Raw genomic sequence first — 20,499 nt, 5'->3', positions numbered from 1 at the left:
CTGTATCCATGTGCAAGTGTTGAATTCGTCCTGAGAAAGTGCTTGGGGAAATTAGAGGAACTCATTAAATCTTTTGGACCAAGAGCTAACACTGAACCCTAGAACTACTTGGTTTTATGAATGCCAAAAGAGATTTTTTTAGTTTCACATTTGTTTAATGAACACAGGGCCTGGAACCATCATCTAAGTATAGTAATTTGAGATATAATTTTAAGATTACTGGAAGACAGTGTAATAGGCTTGATGTCTGTCCTCATCTGGTGTTTGAAATTCTTTCCTCTTGAGTATTCCGGGCCCAAGAGAAGCTTGAAAGTTGATAATGTTGTTTTTCCACTGTTGCCCTTTCAACAGGGTCTAGAATTTCCAACTGGTCTAATTGTGAAACTTGTCTTTTTGCTGAAATGTTTTTCCTTGATTTGGGTTTTCTTGAAATTATTGCCAAAGTCATATGACATAAATTGTAAATGCCACAAAATTTATTCTGCTATTCTTGAGATAAAACATGGAAATCTGAAAGTTGAAGGCTAGGACTTGAGAAGAGAATATAAGAAGCTACCATTTCAAAATCCTTAGTGAAGGGATTATATCACCCCCTTGCTTTGACTTGAAAGTCTCTTGAATGATCTTCTTCATCTGTCAGACAATCCCTGCGTCAATGATTAATAAACTCACTCTAGCCTGAGGGTGGGTTTCTGCTGAAATACTGAGGGAGGCAAAGTGCAGCAGGAGTAGAATGTGAATTCCAAACCCAGACTATGCCTAGAGCAGGAATTCTGCAGCCTGACTGTGTCAGAGCCAGCAGGACGCTTTCATCACCACCAGCACCACCAGCAACACCCCCAGCACCAGCAGCACCAGCAACACCACCAGCACCAGGAACAGTAACATAGTTTCTCATCTATTGAATGAAAAATTATGACCTGATCAAATTTTTCACCTTTCAGTTACTTCCATTTCAAGGTAATGGCAATTTCTTACTCTATCTCTGTTTCATAGCTGAACTCCCAGAACATAGATGATGGCCTTAACACCTACCAAATCCCAGACTCTGGCACGGTTCCAGCTCACCCATGAGCATTTACTATATCAATGGAAATAAGTTATTGGTGTGGTGTTTGTGATAGTCACATGAATGATGATACTTATTTACATTTATGCTTATAGTGATTTTAATGATTATTGTCATACCTTGAAAGATATTATATTGATAGACCAATAAAAAAAAAAAAAAAAAACTGACCAGGTAGATTTGTGATGATGGCAAGTATAAATAAAACACCTCCTTTCCTTCATTCCTCCAGGTTCATTCCTTCACCTCCAATGTATACATCAATTACAGAGGTATCGCTTCATGTCTATTGCCAACCCCCTAGTCCACGCCACCATACTGTCTTGCTTCCTCAATCCATTCATGGCACAGCAACCTGAGGGCTTTCTTTTGTCTTTTTATTTTGAAAAATTGTAAACCTACAGAAAAGTTGCAAGACTAGACAGCAAGCAACTATCTATCCTTCATCTAGATTTACCAATTTTAATAATTTGTTTTATCTCTATATATGCATATTTTGATTATTACAATTACTGTTATTACATTATTGTTGCTGATTCATTTACGAGTATGGTGGAGACATCATAACCCTTTGCTCCTGAGTACTTTAGTCTGTATCCTTTAACAAGGACATTTTCTTCCATAACCACAGTTACAATGATCAGTACATTTGACACTGATTCAATACTATTATCTACTATACAGTCCAAGTTCAAATTTTACCAAGTGTCCCCAAAATGTCCTATCTAAAAGGTTATTTTCTTCCAGAATCCAATCCTGGGCAGATACTTGGTTGTCATGTGTCTTCAGCCTTCTTTAATCTCAGGCTTTCTTTGTCTTTTGTGACATTGAAGAGTACAGACCAGTAATTTATACTACACTCCCCCATTTGGGTTTGTCTGAGATTTCCTCATGAGTAAATCCAGGTGATGCATGTTTGGTAGGGTCCCTCTCAGGTTATCACATCAGGAGCAGAAGGACCTTTGAACCCAGTGGGTCAGACTGTGCTCCCATCGGGCATATCATCCTTCAGCGGCATCTCATGGAGTCAGCTGTTCCATATTAAGGTCCTACACACTCCAATCCCTGTTTCTATCCTGCTATGCTTCTTCCTTGCACTGAGTTCTGGCTGCACTGGGCTTTGTCCAGTTCCTTGAGCAGGTCAGACTCTCTCCTTTAAAACTTTTTCCTCACTCTGTTCTGCTTCCAGTTGGTTGGCCCATACGTTCCAGGAGTTCAGCTACAAAACAGAGATAGAGTAAGAAATTGCCATTACCTTGAAATGGAACTAACTGCAAGGTGAATTTTTGTTAAAAATTTTTTCTTTTACCCCCCTACAGCTTTTGGACTACTCCAAAGTCAGAGTAAGCCATTCTAGTACTTGACATACTCAGATGTATGACTCACCCATCTCCCATGTGACAGGTTTAGTTGGTTGTCGTGTGTGTGTGTGTGTGTGTGTGTGTGCACGTGTGTGTCTAAAATTTTTGTAATAAGACAATCTAAAAGGCAGCTCATAAAAATAACTTAAAAATATTTTTTATGTTTTTATTTGAAATATTTTTGGCACCTTAGGTATAAAAAGTAAGTGTATTCATATTTATAAAGCTAGATAATCTGGTTAAATAATTCCATTTAGAATTCTTGGGGAAATCATAAGCAATTATTCCTAATAGGTCTTCTCAAATTCCATTCGAAATCATCACCATAAGTCTGTTTCCCAGAAGAGCCTTGTGTTACTGTTGCTTTATGAGATGAAGCAGTGTGGGGGTATCATGGGGTGAAGATGTTTACAAAGATACAATTCTAGAGGTTGAGAAGTCCTAGATCAAGGTGCCAGCAGATTCCATGTCTGGTGAGGGCTGATTCCTCATAGATGGCGCCTTTTATGTGTCCTCACATGGCAGAAGGGCAAACATACATTTTGAATTTTAGAATAACTTAGGTTTGCAGAGAAGTTACAGAGAGTTCCTGCATTTTCTTCACATAGCTTCCCCTAATTTTAATATCTTACATTACCTTGATACATTTGTCAAAACTAGGAAACCAACATTGGTACATTATTTTTAACTAAACTTCTGATATGGTTTGGTGGTGTCCCCACTCAAATCTTGTCTTGAATTGTAGCTCCCATAATTCCCATGTATTGTGAGGGGATCTGGTGGGAGATAATGGAATCATGGGAGCAATTTCCCCCATACTGTTCTCATGGTAGTGAATAAGTCTCATGAGACCTGATGATTTTGTAAGGGGTTTCCCTTTTCGCTTGGCTCTCTCATTGTCTTTCTTCCCTGTCACCATGGAGGATGTGACTTGCTCCTCTTTGCCTTCTGCCATGATTGTGGCAGCCTCCCCAGCCATGTAGAACTGTGAGTCAATTAAACCTCTGTCTTTCATAATTACCCAGTTTCGGGTATGTCTTTATCAGCAGCGTGAGAACGGACTAATACAACTTCAGACTTTATTCAGATTTGACTAGTTTTCCACTGATGTTCTCTCTCAGTCTGAAGATCCAATCCAGGATACTACACTGCATTTTTTCGTCATGTCTCCTTAGTCTTCCCCGGTCTGGGACAATTTATTTTAAAAGTCATTTTTTATCAACATGGTACATACATCTGGCACCAAAAGATTTACAATGCAAAATAGGAGTTCATTATCCATAATCTATGCAATACCCCAGAAATAACCACCCTTGCCTGTTTTGGCCACTTCTGGTGTTTACCTCTATATTTATAAATAATACAAATTACCTAATTTGTATTAAATTACTTTGACATTAAGTTACTATTAAAAATGCAAACATACATTTGATGTAAAATAAGACACGCAGAACACCACACAAAACCAATGAATAATTTAATGGGATGTTGTGAGTTGTGCACTTTTGTAACACCACCCAAGACAAGAAACAGAATGTTGGCAAATACCCTAGTAGCCCCTCCACCTGCCCTGTTCTAATCAGAAGTAACCACTCTCCTGACTTTTATAGCTATAATTGTCTTGTATTTTTAAAAATAGTTTTATTACCCAGTGTACGTTGTTGAGCACTATGGTTTGTTTAACCATTGAAAAATTGTTGTTATTATTTTTTGAGACAGGGTCTCTGTTGCCCAAGCTCGAGTGCAGTAGCACAATCACAGCTCACTGCAGCCTCGACCTCCCAGGCTCAGGTGATCCTCCCACCTCAGCCTCCCAAGCAGCCTAGGACTACAGGTACATGCCACCATGTCTGGCTAATTTTTTAAGTCTCTTAATCTGCAGATTTCTTCTCCATCCCTTTCTTTTCCTTACAGTCCCCTCCCCTCCCTTCTCCTCCCCTCCCCTCCCCTTCCCTTCCTTTTACAAAATCCACAGTTTGAATATTCTTACTGTTAATCTTGGAGAAGATCCTTTAAAGATCCTTTATGTGACCTTGTCCTAATGCCCAGAGTCTTTTATACATTGGCCAGTAGAGATTGCCTACCCTGAGAAACATGTATTTTTTTCTTTTTTTTAATAAAAAAAGTTTGTGGGCACATAGTAAGTAGGTGTATATATTTATGGGTTATGAGATATTTTGATATAGGCATATGATGCATAATAATTACACAAGGGTAAATGAGGCATTCATCACCTCAAGCGTTTATCCTTTGTGTTACAAACAATCCAATTGTACTTTTTAAATTGTTTTTAAATGTACAATTAAATTATGATTGACAATAGTCACCCTGTTGTGCTATCAAATACTAGATCTTATTCTTTCTATATTTTAGTACCCATTAACCATACCTCCCCCTTCCCTGCCAACTCTTCCCAGCCTCAGGTAACTATCACTCTACTTTCCTATATTTTCACCTCTCATTTTTTGGAGAAAGACATGTTGTAAACAATCAAATCATTTTGGGAAGGCAGGAAGATGAAAGCTGAATAAAAGTGTAAGTACTTGGTAGTGGTTGGCAGAATTTTCCTCATTTTTTTGCCTTTATCAGAAAAACTCTATTTTATATATATTATATCTAGTTTTTGAACAAAGATGGCATTAAAAATAGCTTACTAGATCCTGAGCAAGATGGCTGAATAGGAACAGCTCCGGCCTCCAGCTCCCAGCACGAGCAACGCAGAAGGTGAGTGATTTCTGCATTTTCAACTGAGGTGCCAGGTTCATCTCACTGGGGAGTGCCGGACAATTGGTGCTGGTCAGCTGGTGCAGCCCAACCAGTGAGAGCTGAAGCAGGGTGAGGCATCGCCTCACCTGGGAAGTGCAAGGGGGAAGGTAATCCCTTTGCCTAGCCAAGGGAAACTGAGACACACAACACCTGGAAAATCGGGTAACTCCCAACCTACTACTGCGCTTTACCAAGGGTATTAGCAAACAGCAACCCAGAGATTATAACCCACACCTGGCCCGGAGGGTCCCACGTGCACGGAGCCTCCCTCATTGCTAGCACAGCAGTCTGAGATCTAACTGCAAGGTAGCAGCGGGCCTGGGGGAGGGGCGCCCACCATTGCTGAGGCTTAAGTAGGTAAACAAAGCCACCTGGAAGCCCGAACTGGGTGGAGCCCACTGCAGCTCAAGGAGGCCTGCCTGCCTCTATAGACTCCACCTCTGGGGACAGGGCATAGCTAACAAAAAGCAGCAGAAACCTCAGCAGATGTTAATACCCCTGTCTGACAGCTTTGAAGAGAGCAGTGGGTCACCCAGCATGGAGGTTGAGATCTGAGAACGGACAGACTGCCTGCTCAAGTGGGTCCCTGACCCTTGAGTAACCTAACTGGGAGACATACCCCACTAGGTGCAGACTGACACCTCACACCTCTGAAACAAAGTTTCCAGAGCAAGAATCAGACAGCAACACTCGCTGTTCAGCAATATTCTATCTTCCGCAGCCTCCGCTGTTGATACCCAGGCAAACAGGGTCTGGAGTGGACATCAAGCAAACTCCAACAGATATGCAACTGAGGGTCCTGAGTGTTAGAACGAAAACTAACAAACAGAAAGGATACCCACACCGAAACCCCATCAGTATGTCACCAACATCAAAGACAAAGGCAGATAAAACCACAAAGATGGGGAAAAAGCAGGCCAGAGAAGCTGGAAATTCAAAATATCAGAGCGCATCACTCCCTCCAAAGGAATGCAGCTCATCACCAGCAACTGATCAAAGGTAGACGGAGAATGACTTTGACGAGTTGAGAGAAGAAGGCTTTGGTCGATCAAACTTCTCAGAGCTAATGGAGGAACTACGTACCCAGCGCAAAGAAACTAAAAATCTTGAAAAAAGAGTGGAAGAATGGATAACTAGAATAATCAATGCAGAGAAGGACATAAAAGAACTGATAGAGGTAAAAACCATGACACAAGAATTACGTGACAAATGCACAAGCTTCAGTAACCGACTCGATCAACTGGAAGAAAGAGTATCAAAGATTGAAGATCAAATGAATGAAATGAAGTGAGAAGAGAAGACTAGAGAAAAGAGAGGAAAAAGAAATGAACAAAGCCTCCAAGAAATATGGAACCATGTGAAAAGACCAAATCTACGTCTGATTGGTGTGCCTGAAAGTGAGGGGGAAAATGGAACCAAGTTGGAAAACACTCTTCAGGATATCATCCAGGAGAACTTCCCCAACCTATTAAGGCAGGACAACATTCGAATTCAGGAAATACAGAGAACGCCACGAAGATACTCCTCGAGAAGAGCAACTCCAAGACACATAATTGCCAGATTCACCAAAGTTGAAATGAAGGAAAAAATGTTAAGGGCAGCCAGAGAGAAAGGTCCGGTTACCCACAAATGAAAGCCCATCAGACTAACAGCAGATTACTCGGCAGAAACTCTCCAAGCCAGAAGAGAGTGGGGGCCAATATTCAACATTCTTAAAGAAAAGAATTTTCAACCCAGAATTTCATATCCAGCCAAACTAAGTTTCATAAATGAAGGAGAAATAAAATCCTTTACAGACAAGCAAATGCTGAGAGATTTTGTCACCACCAGGCCTGCCCTACAAGAGACTCTGAAGGAAGCACTAAACATGGAAAGGAACAACCGGTACCAGCCATTGCAAAAACATGCCAAAATGTAAAGACGATCGATGCTAGGAAGAAACTGCATCAACTAATGAGCAAAATAACCAGCTAATATCACAATGACAGGATCGAGTTCACACATAACAATATTAACCTTAAATGTAAATGGACTAAATGGTCCAATTAAAAGACACAGACTGGCAAACAGGTTTAAGAGTCAAGACCCATCAGTTTGCTGTATTCAGGAGACCCATCTCACATGCAGAGACATACATAGGCTCAAAATAAAGGGATGGAGGAAGATCTACCAAGCAAATGGAGAACAAACAAAAGCAGGGGTTGCAATCCTAGTCTCTGACAAAACAGACTTTAAACCATCAAAGATCAAAAGAGACAAAGAAGGCCATTACATAATGGTAAAGGGATCAATTCATCAGGAAGAGCTAAATAAATATATATGCACGCAATACGGGAGCACCCAGATTCATAAAGCAAGTCCTTAGAGACTTACAAAGAGACTTAGACTCCCATACAATAATAATGGGAGACTTCAACACCCCACTGTCAACATTAGACAGATGAACAAGACAGAAAGTTAACAAGGATATCCAGGAATTGAACTCAACTCTGCACCAAGTGGACCTAATAGACATCTACAGAACTCTCCACCCCAAATCAACAGAATATACATTCTTCTCAGCACCACATTGCACTTATTCCAAAATTGACCACAGAGCTGGAAGTAAAGCACTCCTCAGAAAATGTAAAAGAACAGAAATTATGACAAACTGTCTCTCAGACCACAGTGCAATCAAACTAGAACTCAGGACTAAGAAACTCAATCAAAACCGCTCAACTACATGGAAACTGAACAACCTGCTCCTGAATGACTACTGGGTACATAAAGAAATGAAGGCAGAAATAAAGATGTTCTTTGAAACCAATGAGGACAAAGATATACCAGAATCTCTGGGACACCTTATTTAAAGCAGTGTGTAGAGGGAAATTTATAGCACTAAATGACCACAAGAGAAAGCTGGAAAGATCTAAAATTGACACCCTAGCATCACAATTAAAAGAACTAGAGGAGCAAGAGCAAACACATTCAAAAGCTAGCAGAAGGCAAGAAATAACTAAGATCAGAGCAGAACTGAAGGAGATAGAGACACAAAAAACCCTCCAAAAAATCAATGAATCCAGGAGCTGGTTTTTTTGAAAAGATCAAGAAAATTGATAGACCGCTAGCAAGACTAATAAAGAAGAAAAGAGAGAAGAATCAAATAGACGCAATAAAAAATGATAAAGGGGATATCACCACCGGCCCCACAGAAATACAAACTACCATCAGAGAATACTATAAACACCTCTACGCAAATACACTAGAAAACCTAGAAGAAATGGATAATTTCCTGGATACTTAACACTCTTCCAAGACTAAACCAGGAAGAAGATGAATCCCTGAATAGACCAATAGTAGGCTCTGAAATGGAGGCAATAATTAATAGCCTACCAACCAAAAAGACTCCAGGACCAGACAGATTCACAGCTGAATTCTACCAGAGGTACAAGAAGGAGCTGGTACCATTCCTTCTGAAACTATTCCAATCAATAGAAAAAGAGGGAATCCTCCCTAACTCATTTTATGAGGCCAACATCATCCTGATACCAAAGCCTGGCAGAGACACAACAAAAAAAGAGAATTTTAGACCAATATCCCTGATGAACATCGATGCAAAAATCCTCAATAAAATACTGGCACACCGGATTCAGCAGTTCATCAAAAAGCTTATCCACCATGATCAAGTGGGCTTCATCCCTGGGATGCAAGGCTGGGTCAATATATGCAAATCAATAAACGTAATCCAGCATATAAACAGAACCAAAGACAAGAACCACATGATTATCTCAATAGATGCAGAAAAGGCTTTTGACAAAATTCAACAGCCCTTCATGCTAAAAACTCTCAATAAACTAGGTATTGATGGAACATATCTCAAAATAATAAGAGCTATTTATGACAAACCCACAGTCAATATCATACTGAATGGGCAAAAACTGGAAAAATTCCCTTTGAAAACTGGCACAAGACAGGGATGCCCTCTCTCACCACTCCTATTCAGCATAGTGTTGGAAGTTCTGGCTAGAGCAATCAGGCAAGAGAAAGAAATCAAGGGTATTCAGTTAGGAAAAGAAGAAGTCAAATTGTCCTTGTTTGCAGATGACATGATTGTATATTTAGAAAACCCCATTGTCTCAGCACAAAATCTCCTTAAGCTGATAAGCAACTTCAGCAAAGTCTCAGGATACAAAATCAATGTGCAAAAATCACAAGCATTTTTATACACCAGTAACAGACAAACAGAGAGCCAAATCATGAATGAACTCCCATTCGCAATAGCTTCAAAGAGAATAAAATACCTAGCAATCCAACTTACAAGGGATGTAAAGGACCTCTTTAAGGAGAACTGCAAACCACTGCTCAGTGAAATAAAAGAGGACTCAAGCAAATGGAAAAACATACCATGCTCATGGATAGGAAGAATCAATATTGTGAAAATGGCCATACTGCCCAAGGTAATTTATAGATTCAATGCCATCCCCATCAAGCCTACCAATGACTTTCTTCACAGAATTGGAAAAAACTGCTTTAGAATTCATATGGAACCAAAAAAGAGCCTACTTGCCAAGACAATCCTAAGTCAAAAGAACAAAGCTGGAGGCATCATGCTACCTGTCTTCAAACTATACTACAAGGCTACAGTAACCAAAACAGCATGGTACTGGTACCAAAACAGAGTTATAGACCAATGGAACAGAACAGAGCTCTCAGAAATAATACCACACATCTACAGCCATCTGATCTTTGACAAACCTGAGAGAAACAAGAAATGGGGAAAGGATTCCCTATTTAATAAATGGTGCTGGGAAAATTGGCTAGCCATAAGTAGAAAGCTGAAACTGGATCCTTTCCTTACTCCTTATACGAAAATTAATTCAAGATGGATTAGAGACTTAAATGTTAGACCTAATACCATAAAAACCCTAGAAGAAAACCTCGGTGATACCATTCAGGACATAGACATGGACAAAGACTTCACGTCTGAAACACCAAAAGGAATGGCAACAAAAGCCAAAATTGACAAATGGGATCTAATGAAACTAAAGAGCTTCTGCACAGCAAAAGAAACTACCAACAGAGTGAACAGGCAACCTACAGAATGGGAGACAATTTTTGCAATCTACTCATCTGACAAAGGGCTAATATCCAGAACCTACAAGGAACTCAAACAAATTTACAAGAAAAAAACAAACAACCCCATCAAAAAATGGGCCAAGAATATGACCAGACATTTCTCAAAAGAAGACATTCATACAGCCAACAGATGCATGAAAAAATGCTCATCATCACTGGCCATCAGAGAAGTGCAAATCAAAACCACAATGAGACACCATCTCACACCAGTTAGAATGGCGATCATTAAAAAGTCAGGAAACAGCAGGTGCTGGAGAGGATGTGAAGAAATAGGAACACTTTTACACTGTTGGTGGGATGGTAAAGTAGTTCAACTATTGTGGAAAACAGTATGGTGATTCTTCAAGGATCTAGAACTAGAAATACCATTTGACCCAGCCATCCCATTACTGGGTATATACCCAAAGGATTATAAATCATGCTGCTATAAAGACACATGTACACGTATGTTTATTGTGGCACTATTCACAATAGCAAAGACTTGGAATCAACCCAAATGTCCATCAGTGACAGACTGGATTAAGAAAATGTAGCACATATACACCATGGAATACTATGCAGCCATAAATAAGGATGAGTTTGTGTCCTTTCCAGCTACATGGATGCAGCTGAAAACCATCATTCTCAGCAAATGATTGCAAGAACAGAAAACCAAACACCGCATGTTTTCACTCATAGGTGGGAATTGAACAATGAGATCCCTTGGACATGGGAAGGGGAACATCACACTCCGGGGCCTATTGTGGGGAGGGGCTAGTGGGGAGGGATGGCATTGGGAGTTATACCTGATGTAAATGACGCGTTGATGGGTGCTGACGAGTTGATGGGTGCAGCACACCAACATGGCACACGTATACATATGTAACAAATCTGCACGTTGTGCACATGTACTCTAGAACTTAAAGTATAATAAAAAAAATTGGCCGGGCGTGCTGGCTCAAGCCTGTAATCCCAGCACTTTGGGAGGCCGAGACGGGTGGATCTTGAGGTCAGGAGATTGAGACCATCCTGGCTAACATGGTGAAACCCCATCTCTACTAAAAATACAAAACAAATCTAGCCAGGCAAGGTGGCGTGCGCCTGTAGTCCCAACTACTCGGGAGGCTGAGGCAGGAGAATGCCGTGAACCTGGGAGGCGGAGCTTGCAGTGAGCTGAGATCCAGCCACTGCACTCCAGCTTGGGCGACAGAGCTAGACTCTGTCTCAAAAAAAAAAAAAAAAAAAAAAAAAAATAGCTTACTGATGAAAAGTAGGTGCTCTGATGGTCTGCCTGAGTTTATATCCTGGCCTGTCCTTTCTTAGTGGCTTTGTGACCTTGGACAAGTTATTTAACCTCTTGGTGCCTCAATATTCTCTTCTGTAATATGGAGGTGATAATTGGCATAGGGTTGTTGAGAGGAGCAAATGATATAATAAATACTTTGAAAGGTAGTTGGCAAGCACAAAGTAAATGCTTAATATTTTAAGCTTCCATTACTATTCTTTGCAATGGAGAATAGATTCAAAATGATCAATTTCAGTCTAATGTACATGCCCAGGATTTTCAATTCATTTATTCACTTTTACTCCTGGCACATTTCCAGCTCTTATTCATGTGATGAGGATAAAATTAATTCATCCACAGCTGTTCTTCAATCTCTGGCTATTTTCTGACTCTTGGGCAAATAAATCATCAGCTTTTAAACTAAACAATTAGTCCCAGCTTGAAAGAATTTGTAAATATCTCCAAGGCCATGCACAATGGAACAAATCCTTTGTTTCCTGTGTTTATACATAAACTTTGGAATGTACTGAAACCACTGCTCTGCTCTAAGGCATTTCAGGAAGAAAAAAAAAAAGACCATAGTAATTAACATTTGGCAACAAAGAGGAAGCAAATATATTTCTATGCACATCTTTAAAACCCGGAAATCTCTCTCCCTAAGTCTGCAATTATATTTTCTAATATATAGGTGGTTATACCCTTGTAGTGAGTTGAATTGAATCCCCCAAAACAATATATCCAAGTCCTAACCCCTGATACGTGGGAAGGTGCACTCATTTAGAAATAGGGTGTTAGCGGCTACAACAAAGTTAAGGATCTCAAGATGAGATCATTCTATGTTTAGGGTGAATCCTAAATCTAACGACTGGTTTCTTTCTAAGAGACAGAAAGGGAGAAACAGACACAGAGAGACACAGAGGGAAAGCCAGTGAAACCAGGTAGAGATTAGAGTGTTATGTCTACAAGCCAAGGAATGACAAGAGGGGCTGGCAACCACCAGAAGCCAGGAGAGTGGCACGGAGCGGCTTCTCCTGCAGAGCCCGCAGAAGGAGCCAACCCTGCCAACACCTTGATTTTGGACTTCTGGCTTCCAGAGCTGGGAGAGAATACATTTCGGTTGCTTGAAGCTGCCAGGTTTGTGGTAGTTTGTCATGGCAGCCCTGGGAAGCCAATATAACCTTCATGATATAAAGGATACTCTGAACATCTAAGATAAATCAAAACTAAAGAAATTAGAGGCAAATCTAGACATTCTACTTCTGCCAGAACAAACACTCACCTCCCCCATACATCTTTTGTTTACCCTGAACTAAATGCATTTGGGAAAAGGACAAGTTCTAGTTAGCTACCATGTCATACACCAATGTCTATGCTTTCAAGGAATCCAAATATTTAAACTGCATTGCACATAAACTAATCATTTTTAGATGACTCAGAAGGCATTCCACATCTTCAGAAATCAGGGAGTTACTTACTGCCTGAGTCTTTTCCTGCTGATGTAACAAAATCCTACAGGCTGGGTAATTTATAAAGAACGAGAATTAATTTTCTCACAGTTCTGGAGGCTGGGAATTCCAAGATCAAGGTGCCAGCAGGTTTGGTGTCTGGTGAAGGCTGCACTCTGCTTTCAAGATGGTACCTTGTTGCTGCATTCTCCAGTGGGGAGGAACATGATTTCCTCACACACTGAAAGGGAGAGCATGCAGATTTTTGAGTCTTAATCCCATTCATGAGGGAGGAACCCCTCATGAATCAGCTCTTAAAGGCCCCACCTCTTAATACTGTCATATTGGCAACGCTTGGATTCTGGAGGTGACACATTCAAATCCTAGCACCTGTGATGCCTTCATCATTCTCATCCTGACATCACCAAGTTCTATATACATTACCTTCTAAATATCTCTTGAATTCATCCACTTCTTTCTGTCCCCTCTGCCTCTCTTGGGTCCAAGCCACCATTTGTTCTCTCTCTGACAGCTGCAGTGGTCTCTGAAATGGTCCCCCATCCCATTCACTGCACCGCTGTGCAGCACAGTCTCTTGACAATACAAGTCTGATTGTGTTTTCTCTTTCGGTGGGGCCCCTAGGGCTCCTTGGACAAAATCCAAACTCCTTGAGAGATGAGGCCTTGTTTTCTTCTTTCCTCTATGTCAGTGCCTGAAGCAATGTGGCACACAGCAGGTGCTCAATAAACACTGTAATAAATGACTTCGACTACAATGCTCTGCATAATCTCCCTCAAGATCTAGTCTAGTTCCCAGTGAACTGGCTGTGTGACTTTAGGAAAATCATTGAAATTCTCAGGCTTCATCCAGAGTCCCACTCCTTCTAGACTATTTACTGTGTGTTAGCCACACTGGGCTTTAGGGTCTTTGCATCTGTGTGGTTCCTTTTTCTCTCAAGGGTTTTTACCAGGCAGTTCCCTTTTCATTCTCACATCTTCTCCCCTAGCATCTACACACCAAAATGCCACTTTCTCAGTGCTATGGTCTGAAAGTTTGTGTTCCCTGAAAATTCGTATGTTGATTCCAAATTGCCAATGTAATGTTATTAGGAAGTGGGGTCCTTGGGAGGCAATTGAATCATGAGAGTGGAACCCTCATAAATGGGGTTAGTGCTGGTATAAACAAGGCCCAAGGGAGCCTTGCCTCTTCTGCCATGTAAGGACTTAGTGAGAAGTGCTGTCTGCGAACTAGAAAGCAGGCCCTCCCCATACATGAATCTACTGGTGTCTTGATCTTGAACTTCCCAGTCTCTGGAACTGTAAGAAATATACTTCTGTTGTTTATAAGCCATTTGGTCTGTGGCATTTATTATGGACCTAAACAGACTATGAGGACACCTAGTGAAACTTCACAGATGAAGTAGCATGTTCCTATAACAGGCTCCCATAAGACTTTGTACATTTCCTTCACATTGCATATGACTTTGTAATAATATATTTATTTGGTGATTAGTTATTTACTCTCTCCCATGCCTACTAGACTTCAGGTTCCAGAAGAGGAGTGACAGGCTCCTTTGATCACCACTTATTCACCACTATGTCCCCAGAGCCAAGCATACTGTCTGGTACATAACAGTTGCTTAATAATGGTGGAATGAGTGAATTTGCCCTGTGGTGTCTCAGCATTGCTTTGTGGCTATCAATAAGCAGAACGTGTTTTGTAAAAAAAGAAAAAAAAAAAGCGTGGAGATTCCTGGCTTTAAGGTTGATGATATTTAGGTTTTAGGCATTCACAGTAACATTCACTGAAACCCAAGATGGGTAGAGGAGTCTGTATTCTCCCCTGGGCACACAGCTGGTGTATGGTGGAGGTTGGGAGAGAAGGAGACCAGGTAGAGGTGGTGCATGGCAGGCAGGATGTTAAGGAGAAAGGTGCAAAAGCAGCAAGAAAAGTAGAGCTTTTGGCTTCCCCTGCACTTTGCACTTAACAGTCCTGGGCGGGTAAACTACCAGTCAGAGAAGGAACACCAGGATGGAGGCAGGGCAAGGAGAGAGGGCAGGGACATGTGATGCTTCAGAGGCTGCAAGGGGTAGAGACATGGAGCCCATTTTTTGGGGAAATGCTTTTCTAGCTCTGTACCTCATGGTTTCCATGAGAAATAAAACAATATTTAGTGTTGCTTAAAGTTTCCATTTTCTCCCTGATTCAGCTATCATAATGTTGTATATCAGCAGGCCAAGAAAACAGAAGGCAGGATGAGAATCAACAATTTGTGAGCGCCTTCAATGGGCTAGGTACTGTGCTAGACAATTTCATATTCTCAGTCTGTCCTATCTCCCTCCCTCCCTCCCTTCCTTTCTTTTGCTCACTCATTCACTCATTTATATGTCTTTTTTTAATTTTTTTATTTTATTTTATTTTATTTTTTATTATTATACCTTAAGTTCTAGGGTACTTCTGCATAACGTGCAGGTTTGTTACATACGTATACTGGTGCCATGTTGCTGTGCTGCACCCATCAACTCGTCAGCACCCAACTACTCGTCATTTACATCAGGTATAACTCCCAATGCAATCCCTCCCCCCTCCCCTCTCCCCATAATAGGCCCCGGTGTGTGATGTCCCCCTTCCCAAGTCCAAGGGATCTCATTGTTCAGTTCCCACCTATGAGTGAGAACATGCGGTGTTTGGTTTTCTGTTCTTGTGATAGTTTGCTAAGAATGATGGTTTCCAGCTGCATCCATGTCCCTACAAAGGACGCAAACTCATCCTTTTTGATGGCTGCATAGTATTCCATGGTGTATATGTGCCACATTTTCTTAATCCAGTCTGTCACTGATGGACATTTGGGTTGATTCCAAGTCTTTGCTATTGTGAATAGTGCTGCAATAAACATACGTGTGCATGTGTCTTTATAGCAGCATGATTTATAATCCTTTGGGTATATCCCCAGTAATGGGATGGCTGGGTCATATGGTACATCTAGTTCTAGATCCTTGAGGAATCGCCATACTGTTTTCCATAATGGTTGAACTAGTTTACAATCCCACCAACAGTGTAAAAGTGTTCCTATTTCTCCACATCCTCTCCAGCACCTGCTGTTTCCTGACTTTTTAAAGATTGCCATTCTAACTGGTGTGAGATGATATCTCATTGTGGTTTTGATTTGCTTTTCTCTGATGGCCAGTGATGATGAGCATTTTTTCATGCATCTGTTGGCTGTATGAATGTCTTTTTTTGAGAAATGTCTGTTCATATCCTTTGCCCACTTTTTGATGGGGTTGTTTGTTTTTTTCTTGTAAATTTATTTGAGTTCTTTGTAGGTTCTGGATATTAGCCCTTTGTCAGATGAGTAGATTGCAAAAATTTTCTCCCATTCTGTAGGTTGCCTGTTCACTCTGATGGTAGGTTCTTTTGCTGTGCAGAAGCTTTTTACTTTAATGAGATCCCATTTGTCAATTTTGGCTTTTGCTGCCGTTGCTTTTGGTGTTTTAGACATGAAGGCTTTGCCCATGCCTATGTCCTGAATGGTACTACCTAGGTTTTCTTCTAGGGTTTTTATGGTATTAGGTCTAACATTTAAGTCTCTAATCCATCTTGAATTAATTTTCGTATAAGGAGTAAGGAAAGGATCCAGTTTCAGCTTTCTACTTATGGCTAGCCAATTTTCCCAGCACCATTTATTAAATAGGGAATCCTTTCCCCATTTCTTGTTTCTCTCAGGTTTGTTAAAGATCAGATGGCTGTAGATGTGTGGTATTATTTCTGAGGACTCTGTTCTGTTCCATTGGTCTATATCTCTGTTTTGGTACCAGTACCATACTGTTTTGGTTACTGTAGCCTTGTAGTATAGTTTGAAGTCAGGTAGTGTGATGCCTCCAGCTTTGTTCTTTTGACTTAGGATTGTCTTGGAGATGCGGGCTCTTTTTTGGTTCCATATGAACTTTAAAGCAGTTCTTTCCAATTCTGTGAAGAAAGTCATTGGTAGCTTGATGGGGATGGCATTGAATCTGTAAATAACCTTGGGCAGTATGGCCATTTTCACAATATTGATTCTTCCTATCCATGAGCATGGTATGTTCTTCCATTTGTTTGTGTCCTCTTTGATTTCACGGAGCAGTGGTTTGTAGTTCTCCTTGAAGAGGTCCTTTACATCCCTTGTAAGTTGGATTGCTAGGTATTTTATTCTCTTTGAAGCAATTGTGAATGGAAGTTCATTCATGATTTGGCTCTCTGTTTGTCTGTTACTGGTGTATAAGAATGCTTGTGATTTTTGCACATTAATTTTGTATCCTGAGACTTTGCTGAAGTTGCTTATCAGCTTAAGGAGATTTTGGGCTGAGACAATGGGGTTTTCTAAATATACAATCATGTCATCTGCAAACAGGGACAGTTTGACTTCTTCTTTTCCTAACTGAATACCCTTGATTTCTTTCTCTTGCCTAATTGCCCTAGCCAGAACTTCCAACACTATGTTGAATAGGAGTGGTGAGAGAGGGCATCCCTGTCTTGTGCCAGTTTTCAAAGGGAATTTTTCCAGTTTTTGCCCATTCAGTATGATATTGGCTGTGGGTTTGTCATAAATAGCTCTTATTATTTTGAGATACGTTCCATCAATACCGAATTTATTGAGCGTTTTTAGCATGAAGGGCTGTTGAATTTTGTCAAAAGCCTTTTCTGCATCTATTGAGATAATCATGTGGTTCTTGTCTTTGGTTCTGTTTATATGCTGGATTATGTTTATTGATTTGCGAATGTTGAACCAGCCTTGCATCCCAGGGATGAAGCCCACTTGATCATGGTGGATAAGCTTTTTGATGAGCCGCTGAATCCGGTGTGCCAGTATTTTATTGAGGATTTTTGCATCAATGTTCATCAGGGATATTGGTCTAAAATTCTCTTTTTTTGTTGTGTCTCTGCCAGGCTTTGGTATCAGGATGATGTTGGCCTCATAAAATGAGTTAGGGAGGATTCCCTCTTTTTCTATTGATTGGAATAGTTTCAGAAGGAATGGTACCAGCTCCTCCTTGTACCTCTGGTAGAATTCAGCTGTGAATCCATCTGGTCCTGGACTTTTTTTGGTTGGTAGGCTATTAATTATTGCCTCAATTTCAGAGCCTGCTATTGGTCTATTCAGGGATTCATCTTCTTCCTGGTTTAGTCTTGGAAGAGTGTAAGTGTCCAGGAAATTATCCATTTCTTCTAGGTTTTCTAGTTTATTTGCATAGAGGTGTTTATAGTATTCTCTGATGGTAGTTTGTATTTCTGTGGGGTCGGTGGTGATATCCCGTTTATCATTTTTTATTGCGTCTATTTGATTCTTCTCTCTTTTCTTCTTTATTAGTCTTGCTAGTGGTCTGTCAATTTTGTTGATCTTTTCAAAAAACCAACTCCTGGATTCGTTGATTTTTTGGAGGGTTTTTTGTGTCTCTATCTCCTTCAGTTCTGCTCTGATCTTAGTTATTTCTTGCCTTCTGCTAGCTTTCGAATGTGTTTGCTCTTGCTTCTCTAGTTCTTTTAATTGTTATGTTAGAGTGTCAATTTTAGATCTTTCCTGCTTTCTCTTGTGGGCATTTAGTGCTATAAATTTCCCTCTACACACTGCTTTAAATGTGTCCCAGAGATTCTGGTATGTTGTATCTTTGTTCTCATTGGTTTCAAAGAACATCTTTATTTCTGCCTTCATTTCGTTATGTACCCAGTAGTCATTCAGGAGCAGGTTGTTCAGTTTCCATGTAGTTGAGTGGTTTTGATTGAGTTTCTTAGTCCTGAGTTCTAGTTTGATTGCACTGTGGTCTGAGAGACGGTTTGTTATAATTTCTGTTCTTGTACATTTGCTGAGGAGTGCTTTACTTCCAATCATATGGTCAATTTTGGAATAAGTGCGATGTGGTGCTGAGAAGAATGTATATTCTGTTGATTTGGGGTGGAGAGTTCTATAGATGTCTATTAGGTCTGCTTGCTGCAGAGATGAGTTCAATTCCTGGATATCCTTGTTAACTTTCTGTCTCGTTGATCTGTCTAATGTTGACAGTGGGGTGTTGAAGTCTCCCATTATTATTGTATGGGAGTCTAAGTCTCTTTGTAAATCTCTAAGGACTTGCTTTATAAATCTGGGTGCTCCTGTATTGGGTGCATATATATTTAGGATAGTTAGTTCTTCCTGTTGAATTGATCCCTTTACCATTATGTAATGGCCTTCTTTGTCTCTTTTGATCTTTGATGGTTTAAAGTCTATTTTATCAGAGACTAGTATTGCAACCCCTGCTTTCTTTTTTCTCCATTTGCTTGGTAAATCTTCCTCCATCCCTTTATTTTGAGCCTATGTATGTCTCTGCATGTGAGATGGGTCTCCTAAATACAGCAGATTGATGGGTCTTGACTCTTTATCCAGTTTGCCAGTCTATGTCTTTTAATTGGAGCTTTTAGTCCATTTACATTTAAGGTTAATATTGTTATGTGTGAACTTGATCCTGCCATTATGATATTAACTGATTATTTTGCTTATTGGTTGATGCAGTTTCTTCCTAGCCTCGATGGTCTTTACATTTTGGTATGTTTTTGTAATGGCTGGTACCGGTAGTTCCTTTCCATGTTGAATGCTTCCTTCAGGGTCTCTTGTAAGGCAGGCCTAGTGGTGACAAAATCTCTAAGCATTTGCTTATCTGTAAAGGATTTTATTTCTCCTTCACTTATGAAACTTAGTTTGTCTGGATATGAAATTCTGGGTTGAAAATTCTTTTCTTTAAGAATGTTGAATATTGGCCCCCACTCTCTTCTGGCTTGGAGAGTTTCTGCCCAGTAGTCTGCTGTTAGTCTGATGGGCTTCCCTTTGTGGGTAACCCAACCTTTCTCTCTGGCTGCCGTTAAGATTTTTTCCTTCATTTCAACTTTGGTGAATCTGGCAATTATGTGTCTTGGAGTTGCTCTTCTCGAGGAGTATCTTTGTGGCGTTCTCTGTATTTCCTGGATTTGAATGTTGGCCTGCCCTACTAGGTTGGGGAAGTTCTCCTGGATGATATCCTGAAGAGTGTTTTCCAACTTGGTTCCATTTTCCCCCTCACTTTCAGGCACCCCAATCAGACGTAGATTTGGTCTTTTTACATAATCCCATACTTCTTGCAGGCTTTGTTCATTTCTTTTTCTTCTTTGTTCTTTTGGTTTCTCTTCTCGCTTCATTTCATTCATTTGATCCTCAATCGCTGATACTCTTTCTTCCAGTTGATCGAGTCGGTTACTGAAGCTTGTGCATTTGTCACGTATTTCTCGTGTCATGGTTTTCATGTCTTTCATTTCGTTTATGACCTTCTCTGCATTAATTAGTCTAGCCATCAATTCTTCCACTTTTTTTTCAAGATTTTTAGTTTCTTTGCGCTGGGTACGTAATTCCTCCTTTAGCTCTGAGAAGTTTGATGGACTGAAGCCTTCTTCTCTCATCTCGTCAAAGTCATTCTCCGTCAAGCTTTGATCCGTTGCTGG

General features: G+C 40.4%; 1 protein-coding gene across 1 annotated transcript in view; it reads left to right on the top strand.

Moving 5' to 3' along the window:
* Positions 1-16,975, top strand: part of SCFD2 (sec1 family domain containing 2) — an 807,609-nt gene extending 790,634 nt beyond the window's left edge. The window contains exon 6 of the transcript XR_007725710.1: positions 16,885-16,975. The gene's annotated coding sequence lies outside the window, so the exon portion shown is untranslated. The remainder of the gene's footprint in view (positions 1-16,884) is intronic.
* The last annotated feature ends 3,524 nt before the right edge of the window (positions 16,976-20,499 follow it).

The sequence above is a fragment of the Macaca thibetana genome, chromosome 5 (genome assembly GCF_024542745.1).
Source record: "Macaca thibetana thibetana isolate TM-01 chromosome 5, ASM2454274v1, whole genome shotgun sequence".
NCBI lineage: Eukaryota > Metazoa > Chordata > Mammalia > Primates > Cercopithecidae > Macaca > Macaca thibetana.
This window is presented reverse-complemented; position numbering and strand designations above follow the sequence as displayed.